We start from the raw sequence: 15,060 nt of genomic DNA, 5'->3' as shown, positions 1-15,060 counted from the left end.
CAGTAGCTAGTGGTCCAGGACAGCGCCTCCGCTGGCACAGGACAGTAGCTAGTGGTCCAGGACAGCGCCTCCACTGGTACATGACAGTAGCTAGTGGTCCAGGACAGCGCCTCCGCTTGCACAGGACAGTAGCTAGTGGTCCAGGACAGCGCCTCCACTGGTACATGACAGTAGCTAGTGGTCCAGGACAGCGCCTCCGCTGGCACAGGACAGTGGTACGTGACAGCGCCTCCACTGGTACATGACAGTTACTGTTCTGTTGATAGTGGTACGCAACTGTCTCGTAACAGTTGTATTGGTTGTCTTGCAGCATTTTTGTTGACTGTCACATAACATTTTGGAATGGGAGAACAGGCTATAAACTTTTATTTTCAAAATATAAGTTAAACTGTCTCTAAACCATGCTTGACGTGTCGCTACAAGCTTACCATACAAAGTAGTCAATTTTTACATTGTGTGTAATGTAAAGCAGACTGTTACGTATTGACTTAGTAACTTAGGGGTACTCAGGATATTCTTTTGTTTGGCAGTAATTGGGGGCGTTGTATCTGCGCATTAGCATATTTAAGGCGGTTAGCATTACAGAGGCAGCCTCGTCGCACGAAGACTCAGTCGATCAAAGACAAGGAGTCTACCTGCGGAGTCCACCGAGGAAGGCCGACGAGGCGGATCACCTCTTCTGATAAGCATCAACCTATTTATATTCATATTTAGATTATATTCTACCTAGAATTTATTCATAGCTAGCATGTGTTTCCTTAGCATTCCTGTTCATTACACTACCCGTAGACGTAGATATGTCACAAAGTATATTCGGTCAACTTCTAACCTTCACTACATATCCAGTTCTTCTCCACCTGCCCTGTCTCTTTCCTTAGGGCTCTGGAACTGCCAGTCTGCTGTGAACAAGGCAGACTTCATCCCGGCATTTGCATCCCATGCTTCTCTTCATGCCCTTGCGCTGACTGAGACATGGATCCGCCCAGAGAACACTGCAACTCCAGCTGCTCTCTCCGTCAAACACTCCTTCACTCACTCACCCCGCTCAACCGGGCGGGGTGGTGGGACAGGGTTGCTTCTATCCCCTCATATTAAATACACATCCACACCACTCTCTGTTACTGCCAAATCATTTGAACACCATTATGTGATGCTAACTAATCCTATTAAAGCATGCTTAATTGTTCTTTATCGCCCACCAGGACCGCTTGCCGACTTTGTGGAGGAGCTGGACATGCTCCTCAGCGTCCTTCCGGATGATGGAACCCCCCTGATAGTCCTTGGGGACTTCAACATCCACCTCCAAGGAACGCAGGCTGTCGACTTCTTGTCTCTCCTGACCTCCTTCGACCTGACGCTGCTGAGCACACCGGCGACCCACAAGGCAGGCAAACAGCTAGACCTCGTCCTGACACGCAACTGTATCACCGACTTAACCTCTGTAACCCCACTGCACATCTCTGATCACTACTTTATCCAATTCACTGTCTCTCTCCCTCCAACCCCTCCTACCTCCCCTCCCCTTGTAACTTTCCGGCGCAACCTCCGCTCGCTATCCCCCTCCCACTTCTCCTCTATTGTAACATCCTCCCTCCCTCCTATTGACGGGTTCTCGTCCCACCCCACTAACACTGCCACCGACACCTTGCTAACCACTTTAACTGCAGCACTTGACTCTCTCTGTCCCCTGTCTACCAGGCCTGCACGATCTTCTCCCCCCTGCCCGTGGCTTACGGATGTTATTCGTGAAGAACGGTCCACCCTTCGAGCAGCTGAGAGGAGATGGCGCAAGTCCAAAGACGGTCTGGACCTTGATAAGTATCACTCCCTCCTCAAATCCTTCTCTTCTCACATATCTGGTGCCAAAACCCTCTACTTTCTTAACAAAATTAACTCCGCTTCAAACCCCCACAAACTTTTTTCTACCTTCTCCACCCTTCTTAACCCACCTCCCCCACCCCCTCCCTCCACCCTGACAGCAGACGACTTCTCCTCTTTCTTTGAGAAAAAAGTCGCCGACATTAGCAGTCGGTTCCCTAAACCCACCCTTCCTACCCCCTCACCCTCCATTTCTGACCCAACTAAATGTCTAAACTCCTTCTCTCCCCTGTCCGAGGCAGAGCTCTCTGACCTCATTCTCTCTCATCGCCCCACCTCCTGTCCCCTTGATCCTGTCCCCTCCCCTCTCTTTCAAACCATCTCCCCCTCTATCATAACTTTTCTGCTCCATGTTCTAAACTCCTCTCTTACCTCTGGCACCTTCCCCTCTGCCTTCAAACAGGCCAGAGTTACCCCTTTACTCAAAAAACCCTCCCTTAACCCTGCCGTCCTCCAGAACTACAGACCGGTATCATTGTTGCCCTTCTTTTCTAAAACAATTGAACGTGCTGTATCTAACCAACTGTCTAACTTCCTTTCTCAGAACAAACTGCTCGACCCCAACCAATCGGGCTTCAAGACCGGCCACTCCACAGAGACTGCCCTCCTTTCAGTCACCACTGCCCTCCAGTCTGCCAGAGCGGCTTCCAGGTCATCCGTCATCATTCTGCTGGACCTTTCTGCGGCGTTTGATACGGTTAACCACCAGATCCTGCTCTCCAGACTTTCTGAGATGGGCATCACTGGCACTGCACTCCAGTGGATCTCATCCTACCTGTCGGGAAGATCCTACCAGGTCTCCTGGGGAGGCAAACTGTCAGGCCCACGCCAGCTCTCCACTGGTGTCCCACAGGGCTCCGTCCTTGGTCCCCTCCTCTTCTCTCTGTACACCACCTCACTTGGACCAATCATCACCTCCCATGGCTTCTCCTACCACTGCTACGCTGACGACACGCAGCTGTACCTGTCATTCCCTCCGACCGATCCGGGGATCTCAGCTAGGATTGAGGCCTGCCTCGCAGACATCTCCGCCTGGATGACTGAGCACCATCTCCAGCTGAACCTTGCCAAAACAGAACTTCTCATCATCCCGGCCAAACCCTCCATCTCCCATGACTTCTCAATCACCCTGGGATCTGCGACGGTGACCCCCTCATCCTCTGCCAGGAACCTTGGGGTGACCATGGACAACGAGCTCTCCCTCACGGCCCACATTGCTGCGGTCTCCCGGTCGTGTAGATTCACCCTCTACAACATCCGGAAGATCAGGAGATACCTGTCTGAGCACTCCACCCAGCTGCTTGTCCAAGCACTTGTCCTCTCCAAGTTGGACTACTGCAACTCGCTGCTCGCCGGTCTCCCATCATGCGCAACCCGCCCTCTTCAGAGAATTCAGAACGCAGCGGCCCGTCTGGTCTACAATCTACCCAGACGCTCCCACGTTACCCCGCTCCTCATCTCCCTCCACTGGCTACCCATAACGGCCCGCATCAGATTCAAGACCCTGGTACTGACCTTCCGAGCAGTGAATGGAACTGCGCCCGACTACATCAAGTCTCTCCTGCAGCCTTACACCCCCACCCGCCACCTACGGTCTTCTTCAGACAACCGCCTGATGGTCCCACCTCTCAAGACCGCCCGGTCCCAGCACAAGCTCTTCTCCTGCCTGGCACCCCAGTGGTGGAATCAACTCCCCACCTCCATCAGAGACACGGACTGTCTCTCCACCTTCAAGAGAAGGCTCAAGACGCACTTGTTCCGGGAGTACAATGGTACTTAGGAATGGTTTGCTGAATCCAACGCTAGTTTCCTCAAGGTTCACAATGACTCTTGCTTAGACTGTTGCTCTTGTTGGTTAGTGGTAGCTGATTTAAACTGTTGTATTCTTCTTTTTTTTTAGTTAATCCTATTTTTATTGCTTTCCTACAGGTACACCTGCACTTAGAGATCAATGTTGTGTAATTTTAACTTGTTTAACTACATGCTCTTATGGTTTCTTCCCTTTAGCACTATTTTTTGGTTGTCCACAATATGTACTTCTTGTTTTTGACTACCCGCAATGCTGTGGGGCTATCTTGTTGTTATTATCAGTGACCTATGCACTTTGTGAAGCTCTCTCTTGGAAGTCGCTTTGGACAAAAGCGTCTGCTAAATGAAAAATGAAAATGAATGAAATGAGTAAAAACGTATTTTACTCAGAGTAACTGAATGCACATGAGCCACCGCCGGAGACGTTATTATTGCATTATTGTTATCAGCGCCTCCTAGTGACGGCGTGTATATCATTAATTTTAATGATTAAAGTCAACACAGGCTATAGGTTACCTACATTTTGCAGTCAAGGGGTGTCATTTATTGACATTGTTCTTCATATGGAAATAATGAAGAATTGTTTTCTTTATTATTTTAAAGACAAAATGAAATATGAATGTGTTTATAATAACAAGGTTTGAGTATTTTCATTTTCCAATACACTGTTAAATTGCAGTTCCCTGTCAGTCAACACAGCCAGGTTACATTCGTTTTCTTTGTTTACAAGCATTTCTCTCAATAAAATAAAAATCAACACATACCATTAATATTTTCGATAAAAATAGATGTATTTGAAAACATAAATAATACAATTCAAAACACTTTTTGTACATGTACAAAACACTGTAGTACACTATATATTCACTCAAACACAGTTCCTGAGGCAAGGCACATCTCAGCCATGTACCGGCAAACGCTGTCGTTCTTTCTGATGATGTGGATGGTGACCTTAACAAAGACATCAACAATTGAAATGCTCATCAAAAACAACGGTAACAGAATATATTATTACAATTATTTTGACCAGGGCCAATTTAGACATATACATTACATAAAAGGTGTGAAATGAATTGACTTGATATTTCCTTACTTCAAGCATCATCACATCAAACAGAAAATCAAGTGTGTCCAGGTCACCATCCAACTCCAAAGTACCCTTTATTCTGTCAAGTAGTTTGATACTCTGGGGATGGATACAAAATGTTAAGAAAAGAGAGAAATAGTCTATTATAAAAATGCATGTTTCTTGCTAAAGCACACAATGAGTTTTCATATTAATATGTGAAGATTATAATGTAATGTCCGGATCATTAATTGTCTTCTTGACATGTACATTATTTGACCACATAGGCTACTTTGGCAAACACATGCAGTATATATTTTTGTTCAAAGATATGTAATGATCATAGCAGAATCCAATGACTAATAAATTAATCCAAGGCACTTGTGGAATATTTTGTTAATAACCAAATGCATTAAACTTACATTTTCTTCATTGAAAAGGAAACGCTTTGGTCTTAAAAGCTGCTTCAGTTTCAATGAGGTTCCGGGATTTCTCCAAAGATACATCCGGCTCGACTTAATTTCATCAGACACCAGTGCTTGATGTGTTTCTGTGAGGACATATTTTTGCAGACCATAAGACACACAAGCCAATACAATAATGTGTGTTTATTATTATTATTGTTGATTACTATTGTTTAGTGAACCAGATTTACCTGGAGCTCATCATCACCAATGAGACCCTGCACTCCATCCTGCTGCAGAACTCTTAGTGTCCTACAATGAAAAAAACAAGTAATTGACATCCATTTAATTTGTAATGTGAAAGTAGGAAAGTATACCAAACCAGCCACATACCCATCAATCAAAGGCAAAGGTCTCTTGCAACCACACCAGTAGGGATCTCTGATGGATTGCTCTGCGACAACAGCACAATCTGTGTGCAGCCATCCTTTGCAGTCTTCACACTGTAGCCAGAGGAGAGTCTTTACCTCTGAATAGAGTGAACTGCAGGTGGAATAAATATAAGAAAATCATAACACCTACAACCAACCCATACTCCCTCATGCAGGCATATGCTCAGTAAATACATTTCCTACCCCTCTGTCCCCAGCTTCTGGAAAACAAAGACATTCAGGTCAGCCGCCATACACTCATGTTGCCTACTGCTTTTCCCAGTGTGATTTTGAAAATTAAAAATACTGGATGATAAAACACATATCTATGAAAAGTCAAGAAAGCTGGCTCCTGAAATTTTGTCGAGTGCAAATATTTTTCACTCTTAAATGTAAACATACGACCGGTAATCGACGCTTCTAACCCGAACCCAAATACATAGGCCTATAGCCTACAATAGACTAATATACAGTTTGTGCTAAAAATATATTTTATGAAATAGGCTTAATAGCATGTGAGTGTCGCGCAGCAGTGGCAGTCTGCAGAGACAACGGTAACAGGACAGCGGGGATTTGTGCTCTTACAAATCGCCACACTTCTATGGACAAATATACCATTTGTGTTAAAACGATATCATACAGTCAAATAGCCTATCTAATTTGCCTGACTTTTGACCTTATTTCAAAACCAAATTGATTGTTAAAATCTGAAATCAGAATATGTCGCCTTACCCGCCATTGATTGCACCAACACTAAAATAAAATCTTGTAGAACTGTAAGGGCCAACTCTGGTTGAAACCAGCTCTGGTTTAAACCAATTAACTTAGAGACACACTGTCACAAGACAACAGGATACGCTATGTGAGTGTTGCGAGACAGTTAAAATAGCCTTCTTTAACATTATAGCCATAGGCTTTAACTTTTTAAACAAAACAGTTCATAAGACATAAGACAAATCTTCCTGAATCCTGTGTGTTTTGTTAAGTGGATACTGAAACAATTGTAGCCTACTTTTTTATATTTACATAAACAGATTTATGTGTAATATACAATAAATAGACGTCTAAATTCAGTTACTCTGAGTAAAATACGTTTTTACTAAGTCAATACGTAACAGTCTGCTTTACATCACACACAATGTAAAAATTGACTACTTTGTATGGTAAGCTTGTAACGACACGTCAAGCATGGTTTAGAGACAGTTTAACTTTTATTTTGAAAATAAAAGTTTATAGCCTGTTCTCCCATTATAAAATGTTATGCGACAGTCAACAAAAATGCTGCAAGACAACCAATGCAACTGTTACGAGACAGTTGCGTACCACTATCAACAGAACAGTAACTGTCATGTACCAGTGGAGGCGCTGTCACGTACCGCTGTCCTGGACCACTGTCCTGGACCACTGGCCTGGACCACTGGCCTGGACCACTGGCCTGGACCACTGGCCTGGACCACTGGCCTGGACCACTGGCCTGGACCACTAGCTACACTGACCTGGACCACTAGCTACAGGACAGTACAGTTTCGGTTCTAACCGCTACTGATTCGCTGGGCTCGAACGCACAACCTCTGACTTGCCAAGCGCGACCACTAACAGCTGCGCCAAAGAAAAGCTAGCTATTAGTTGACACGGGTGGCCTACTATTTACCTTAGAAGTGATTTTCACGGTTTTCACACCGTTACACCAGCAGTCAGCGCTAAGCAGGCCATGGTGGTTGCAAAAGCTGACTGCATTGGTTCATTAACAAAATATAATTACTGAAGTTATCACACAGCTTCCTATACAACCTAGTGCACCCGCTAGTGACGTGTATGGTGCGAGGGATGACCAGAGGACCAATCAGAGTGCAGGGGCGGGGATGAGTTCTCAGGAGTTCTCCGTGGAGGCACATGAAAGACTGGGATAGTTTAAAAAAAAAAAATCGGAATGCTGATCCAAACAATGTAAATCACTGCACTGCACTCCGTTGGATTATAAAGAGGACACCTGTGAAATGTTGAACTTTGCAGAGTGCCCGGTTCTCCAGATAATTGTGGGGACTTAATGCGGACACTCAAACAGATTCCTTGCATTATTAGAGAGAAGAGATGAATCCTGGCCATAGTACAGGGGTGTCAAACTCAATTTCACCAAAGGCCACACTGGGAAATGAGAATCTTACCAAGAGCCAGATGCATACATACAAAAACAATATGGTCCACATCATGCCCAACTAATTCTAGTGTTATCCTTACTTCCTGAAGCCTTCATGGTAAAATCACGTATCTTCGGCAGGGACAAAGTAAGACATGGGTTTCAAAGGTGAAAATTTAATATTTCTTTAATTCAGTCTGCGACATAACATTAAGCAACGTTTTCGCAGGTGATCATAATCTAATCAAAACTTAAAATACGCCGATGTTGATACACGACCTGAAGAAATTAAACCAAATCATACTGCACATCAATTTGAAAAAAAGGTTTATTAATCAGAGCGGGAAAACAGACAAGGTACTCACAGCAACAGAGGGACAAGACAAAGACTGGACACAACAGGAACCTAAATACGCAGAACCAAACAATATATAGGTGGATATGATAAGACAAATGAGAACTGAAACCACTGAACGAGACACAGATGAAGACAATAACAGACACGGAAACACTAGAGCAGGGCAAAACCAAAATCGGGGCCAAGGCTGTGGCCGTGACAATAGGTAGGCTATCCATTTCACAGAAATGAGTCAAGTTTATTTTTCCCCGCAATAAACCCCTCCCAGAAAACACCTTTAAAAGCGCCCCGTTGAGTTGAACTGGATCAGTCAGACTTTCATAGATTAACCAATTTTCATCACAATGCATTTTGTCATACTTTTCGTTGGATGTGCGCTGTTTTCCACAGGTAAGTCTCAAATACACTATAGCCTATCCTAGGCTGGTTGCATAGTTTCGGCTGAAATATATCAGGCTGCCTATGCTGCAGATTAATAGCCTAAAGTTTTGGTTATGTGATTTCCAAATAAAAGCAGCCTAATCCAACTAGAATCATTGATGCAAGCCTTCTGTTGTCATTATAACAGATCTATTGTCAATTCATTTGCAGTTTCTTATCATCGAAATAACCTGTTCTGATACACCCATATTGTAGCCTTCACACTCAACTGTTATGATTGCATACACGAGGCATCGGGATCATGCGTGGACACCCAGAGCGTGAAGACATGTCCCAGTTCCACTCAATGTGCAGCAATGAGGGTCACGATCTGAAGCGGGTCAGATATTTGAAACCCATTACATTTTATTATGATGTAGCCTATATTGGCTTTAACACGATACGGGTTATTGGCCGAATTGTTATCAGGAATTATATAATTAAATCCTTTTGAATCACTGTAATTGTTCTCCATGACTGTAAAGAAGGGGCAACAATCGCAGATATGACACTGAAGAGCTGTGCTGCACCTGCTGAGTGTCTGACACGGTCAGTTAACTTCGGAATCTCAAGGAAATTGCTAAATAGCAAGTGCTGCACAACGGACCTCTGCAACTCTCAGACTGTCCCAGGTTAGTCTTTACGTGTTCAAACCAAACGTTAAAACTATGTGATGTAGCCTATAAAAAAAAAAAAATTATTATAAATACTCATAGTATTTGTATTATATATGTTATCATTATTATCGTGTAAACCAATGTTATTATGATTGTTATATTGCACCACCTGATAAACCGTCTTAATCTAAATTGGAATCTGACATTCTATTAACAAATTAAGGTAAAGGAGAAAAAGATTGTCATGTATTCGTGCAATACGAAAACTTTCACTGGTCATACCATGTCTATAGCCTATGGTAACTTCAGTGCTTCTTTTTTTCTGCTCCACAGAATCCAGCAGTAGTACCCCAAATGGGAAATAGTGCTTCACATGCAACGGCCAGGATTGCCTCACCACTCTAAACTGCCTGGGGGACGAGAATAGCTGTATCTCCACTATAAGTAATGTTTCACATGATTGGTTCTCTATTATTCCCAAAAATGTCAAATTCCACTCATGACAGTGCTTGTTGTTCTATATATCAAATGATGTTCAGAAAATGTGTCTTTGTCTGTGCACAGCATAGGTGTGACGGTAAACCGAGGGAATAACAGTTCTTGTGCTTGTAGCTGAGGTCTCAGGCCAGAAGGTTTCCATGAAGGGATGTGCCAGCAAGAGTATATGTGCAGGGTCCATGTCAGCTCAACTGGCAGGCATAAGCTTCAAGCTGGACTGTTGTGACGGCAACCTGTGCAACAACGCACAGAGCCTCGCCGCGAGCCTGCTGCTTCTGGTGGCCCCCCTGCTCTCTGTCACCCTCTTCCACTGAGAAGCACAGTCCAATGATGATTCACCTCATCCAACCATCTTTCTCTGCCGCTTTCCTCTGTGCTCACAATCTGCTCATCCTCTGTCCTGTAACACCCCTCCCCATCATGATCGCATCCCTTTGCCATCTTAATTTTGTGCCTTTTACATAATGTGGTGTCTAGGGGATATTTCTTAGACATATTTTTAGGGTGTTTTTTACAGAACTCAATCTGTTCATCATGTCTTGTGATCTACACCCATCTTTGGAATGCACAACACACCCCAACCTCCTCTTCCCCCCCCCCTTCCCCAATAACATGACCATCCCCAAAAAGTGTTATATACTGAAGCCAACTGAACACATTATGCACTGTACCCAGATCTCCAATTTGTGACTATTTTGAGTCGTTTAATAATGACAATGAGAATTTATTGTTCTATCATACACATCCATTTTTGCCAGGGCTACAGCCCCGAACCTTTGGAGTGTAGCCCTGAATATAATTTTAATATCTGAACAAAAGAAACTATGTGTGTGATGATGTGTGAGTTTTTGTAACATGATGTAACAGTCTGTCAAAATAAATGTTGTGTCTAGCATGTCAGTGAACATCTCTAGCTCAGACTAACTCTGTCTGAAGGGGTGTGGGTCTGATGGTCCGCGCTGAGTGACCTGTATGGGGAGCCTGCACCCCTGGAGCACTGACAGTTAAACGGCCCTGCTGTTCCTGATGCGTCCTATAGGGAGAGGAAAAGTTTATGAGGGACACAAAGAAGGACTGCTAAATGTATAATCTTTGTTGGGTAAACCAAAGCGCAAAATAAATTGTATATTTTAGGGTAGTCAAGTCATTTATAATTCTGATAAGACAAGACTGTTTGCCTATTTACCTGGTTTCCCGTAAAATCCACGCTGGAAACATACACATTTTTAAACCATGGTTTGGGTGGACGGATGGTTGGACAGTTCACGCCTCCATTATTTTATTATATTGTACACCATGTTGTGCATTATGCCTTACATAACCGTCCCTAACATAAATGTGGACGCATTGAGTGGTTATGTCAATTTAAATATAAACGTTGCATGAAGATATAGGTTAAGACAGGATAATGATCTGCACTATGGATTAAAACATCTGTAGATGTTTCCTGTTTGTCTTCATATATAGCCTAGAGGAGACAATTTAGTGTTTTTGTGAATTGAAACATTACACCCAAAGTTGGATCAGATGGACAAGGCAATGACATGATCTGCTACTGTAGCCGTAGAGCTTCATTTGCATCAGAGACAGTGCAATTGAGTTATATTAGCCCATCAGACATTTAGTCAGTTAGCAGGCACTCTTATCCAGAGCGACTTACAGTAAGTACAGGGACATTCTCCCCGAAGCAAGTAGGATGACACAATGTCATTTGGCACAGCCAGGAATCAAACCAACAACCTTCTTATCAATAGCCCGACTCCCTAACCACTCAGCCATCTGACCCCAGACATAAGATACAGTTTAATCATCTGCACCTTTGCTGAAATATCTGCTATACTCACTATTGATTGTCATACAGCTACAGAACAGTATCCTACATAGCATTTTATGACAACAAACACAACCCGCCTTTCTAATATTCCAAGAGCCATTTATTTAGCCATCAGATAAGAAAAAGACAGTTTTCCCACTAAAAACAACAGCTAAAACTAGCCTAGGCTGGTTGGCACTGTGCTGGTTTAAGATGGATTTAACTGGTTTAAGATGGTCTCCCAGCCTGGCCAAGTTGATGTTCATTTTTTCCTATATACTAATTAATCAGATAGCTCCTACTGACAATGGTAATTACAAGGGTAGTCAGGCAGGCTGGGTCGCATAGCTTAAATGCTTATTTCAGTTGTTAATAATCAAAAATATATCTGAAAATTCGAAAACAAAATTATTAAACTGGTTGCACAAATCAATGATAACAGAAAATCTGTAACATGCCCAGAATCTACCAGATTAAAATATTGTCAGAAGAAATACATTCACCATAAATTGTCTGACCAAATATCGTCAGTTTTGGGTAATTCATTATTATCTTTTTAGTTCTTGCCGTTGTTTTCCTTGGTTGTTGTGACACAGCCAGGTCATAGTTCAGAGTTCCTGCTCAAATCACAGTTGATATGTTAGTCATGTAATGTGTCACATTAAAATGCTTTAATTTACTTGTGAATTCTGCCGATGTTGAACTAGCTATGAGTAGTATCAATGGTAGTGTGACAAATAGTCCCGGGTCACCTTGGAGGAATGCTATGTGCCCAGCAGGGGGAGGCAAAGCCCAGACCTACTGAGCTCCAGTCTTCTATCAGAATGTGGATAGGATCAATTATACACACCTGAAGCAAGTTTGGGTAATTAGCTGAGACCCATAGAATGCCAGAGGATTCTGGTTGGGAGAGATGACTGAAAGAGGAGTGACAGGACATATATTTGTTAGAGTGGAGGAAGTTGTGTGGACTATTTTCTTTTTTTGTCCATCCACCCCACATTTGGTTCCCTTACTAAGAGGTTTTCTTTTATGACTTGTTTTATTTTGCCACGGGTCTTGGGAGAAGGACTGTTCTGTAGGGATGGGCGAACGATGCCTTGTGAAGCTTTGGTGGTTTCTTCCGGATTGTGCCGGCCCAAAGAGCCGAACTATCGGCGCATTGAAAATGAACAGCGTCATCTAGCAGCCGCTTAAACTGGCTGAATGAGGCGTAGTGGTTGTCTCCGACGGTAGACTACCCTACGTTATTCAATATTTAATTAAGGCTACATGTGTTCATTTTGATCTGATATTAGTTCTCACACATTAAAATGTTGTGATACATCCGTAGGCCTTTAGAATTATGTCATTTTCTCACAGTAAAAGTTAAAGAACGTCGTACGAGGGTCCTTGCATTGGGGCGCGAACTCAGGATTCCAGATTCGCATTAACAATATGTTATCGTACAATGCTTTAACCAACTACACCACCGAAGAAATCATTACTTTTTGTTGCGGGTGGACGGAGTTTATACGATATGGTCTTTATATCAATTAAACTAGATAACACCGATTTTTTCTTAACATTTGTGATATGTAGGTCTATTGTGAACTGGGGGAACTTTATTTTTACAAATTATTATTACTGTTGAAAATGTTGACGAATCATCAACATTTGTTTTCTGGGCACTGTATAGACCTACCTAGTCCTATCATGTTACGTTTCATTTCAATAAAATAACACAACACAAATGCACGGATTTATAATTATTACTATACGGATTTGGCTAAATAATAATGACTGATGGAAGAAACTCTAGCGATGCCTGGTGCTGCTTCTCTGACAATGTGAGATTTGTCTTTAACAAGAAGCGGTGGCTTCGTTCCTTCCATGGCTCTGGTTCAGAAGAGCGGCAAAACTTCGAACCAGTTCGTGACGTTTGAAGCATTGAACATCATCTGTCACGTGGTTTCGAAATTTGATACAAGCTCCAAAACACTTTTTCGAAACTGTGCGTATTGGTTTTGCGACACAAGCATCGATGCGTCAGTGCCATACGTCCCATCCCTACTGTTCTGTCTTCCTCGGGAAATAAACATAACCCAACCCTAATATTCTGCCTGGACAGTGGATTTGTTACCGTGATCCCAGTAGCTATTTTGTAGCTTTCCTGCCGCATCATGGCAGTACTATGATGCTGTTTTTAAGATGGTGAAGTGTATGTACAGCTATTGTATGTGGTATTAATTGCTGTATTTTTCTATCATTTCAGTTTTACAAAATAAATCCTTCCATGACAATTAAAAATATAAAATCATTCAAATGGAAATCTGTTAATTATCTGTAAATTTGTGTAGGCTCACACGCATTAAGGACAGAATAAGAAGTTTAAAACACGATCACTGATCACATGTTAAGTTGCGAAACACACCAAGGTTTAATGCAACAGAAACTTGTTAATGATCTGAACAGCAACACATTTGGTTCCATGGACCAACTTGAACAGGCTGCCATTTGCACTTTCAAAAAGAAAGAGAGTGCCCACAGTGGGCCCCACAGTAACTAACTTTGCATGGTGAGTGAGAAGATGCACGTTGAAAGTCATGGCTGTCTTTCCATAAATAACATTTTATGACAAAATCAAAAAGCTTGACATCTGCCTTGTTGACTTCCTAATAGGGGATAGACTCCAGGACAAAAACAGCTGAGACCAATTGACTGAGATGTTTAAAATACATGGTACTTGTATTTGCACACCTTCAATACATGGTCAACAATTAAAAAAAAACATCCAAGCTCTCCATTCTGATGCCTTCCATTATCATAACTCTTCAAGTGGCCTAGGTAAGCGGGTAATGAGATATGGAGGCTGTTTTTTCGAATGCAATCTTTTATTACCCGTAGTGTATCTGGTCTAAGAATAAAATTCATTCCTGGTGGAAACTTGTATTTTCTACTTTTGTTGTACACACGACACACATGCGTGGTGACAAGTTATTTTTATAAATGCGTAAAACCAACAACATGCTTCCCCCCATGCTTTTTTGTACATAGTTGTCAGAGCAAACAGGGACACATGCTTTTTGTTATTTTTGAAGGGCTGCAAGAACAAATAAATAAGAAATGGTTTGAATGGTTGCTTGTGTTCCTGAAGATTATCTAAACAAAGTGTACTTAGAATTATTTCGATCATTATTTCACAACACCTGGTGACAGGAAAAATAGAAAACATAATGTTATCAGTCACGTTTTTTTTAATGTCGAAATGCTGCACTGTCCTCCACTGGATTATAAAAATGACACCTGCAAAATATGAACTTTGCAGAGTGCCCAGTTTTTGAGATAATCGTGGGAAACTCGCTGCCCTAAAAAACGATTCTAATAAGAGGATACTTAAATAGGCTACATACATACATACACACACAGAAATTCCTGGCATTATTAGAGAGATGAGTCTAAAATATTTGTATTGCATAGCTCCAAAAAACAGCATTTTGTGCTCAAATTAATGACAATATATTTGCGCTGGGACAGGATGCTTTGGCGGAAGGATTTGCGGGGGGTTACATTTTACATTTAGTCATTAAGCAGACACGTTTATCCAGAGCGACTTACAGTAAGTACAGGGACATTCCCCGAGGCAAGTA

General features: G+C 42.5%; 2 long non-coding RNA genes across 5 annotated transcripts; one reads left to right on the top strand and one right to left on the bottom strand.

The window, feature by feature from the left end:
- Positions 1–4,278: 4,278 nt before the first annotated feature.
- LOC124479855 lies at positions 4,279–5,874 on the bottom strand. Its single transcript, XR_006957483.1, has 3 exons — positions 5,409–5,874; positions 5,176–5,303; positions 4,279–4,873 (listed from the first exon to the last, which is right to left on the bottom strand). It is a non-coding gene; the product is annotated as an uncharacterized LOC124479855 (long non-coding RNA).
- Positions 5,875–8,076: 2,202 nt separating this feature from the next.
- Positions 8,077–10,725, top strand: LOC124479835. 4 transcript variants are annotated; one of them, XR_006957476.1, is made up of 5 exons: positions 8,077–8,473; positions 8,720–8,843; positions 8,989–9,135; positions 9,454–9,564; positions 9,690–10,725. It is a non-coding gene; the product is annotated as an uncharacterized LOC124479835 (long non-coding RNA). The 4 variants fall into 4 exon arrangements; XR_006957475.1 differs by having other exon boundaries at positions 9,685–10,725; XR_006957474.1 differs by having other exon boundaries at positions 9,454–10,725.
- The last annotated feature ends 4,335 nt before the right edge of the window (positions 10,726–15,060 follow it).

The sequence above is a fragment of the Hypomesus transpacificus genome, chromosome 2 (genome assembly GCF_021917145.1).
Source record: "Hypomesus transpacificus isolate Combined female chromosome 2, fHypTra1, whole genome shotgun sequence".
Lineage (NCBI taxonomy): Eukaryota > Metazoa > Chordata > Actinopteri > Osmeriformes > Osmeridae > Hypomesus > Hypomesus transpacificus.
The sequence above is the reverse complement of the archived record's forward strand: the minus strand, read 5'-3'. Positions and strand labels throughout refer to the sequence as shown.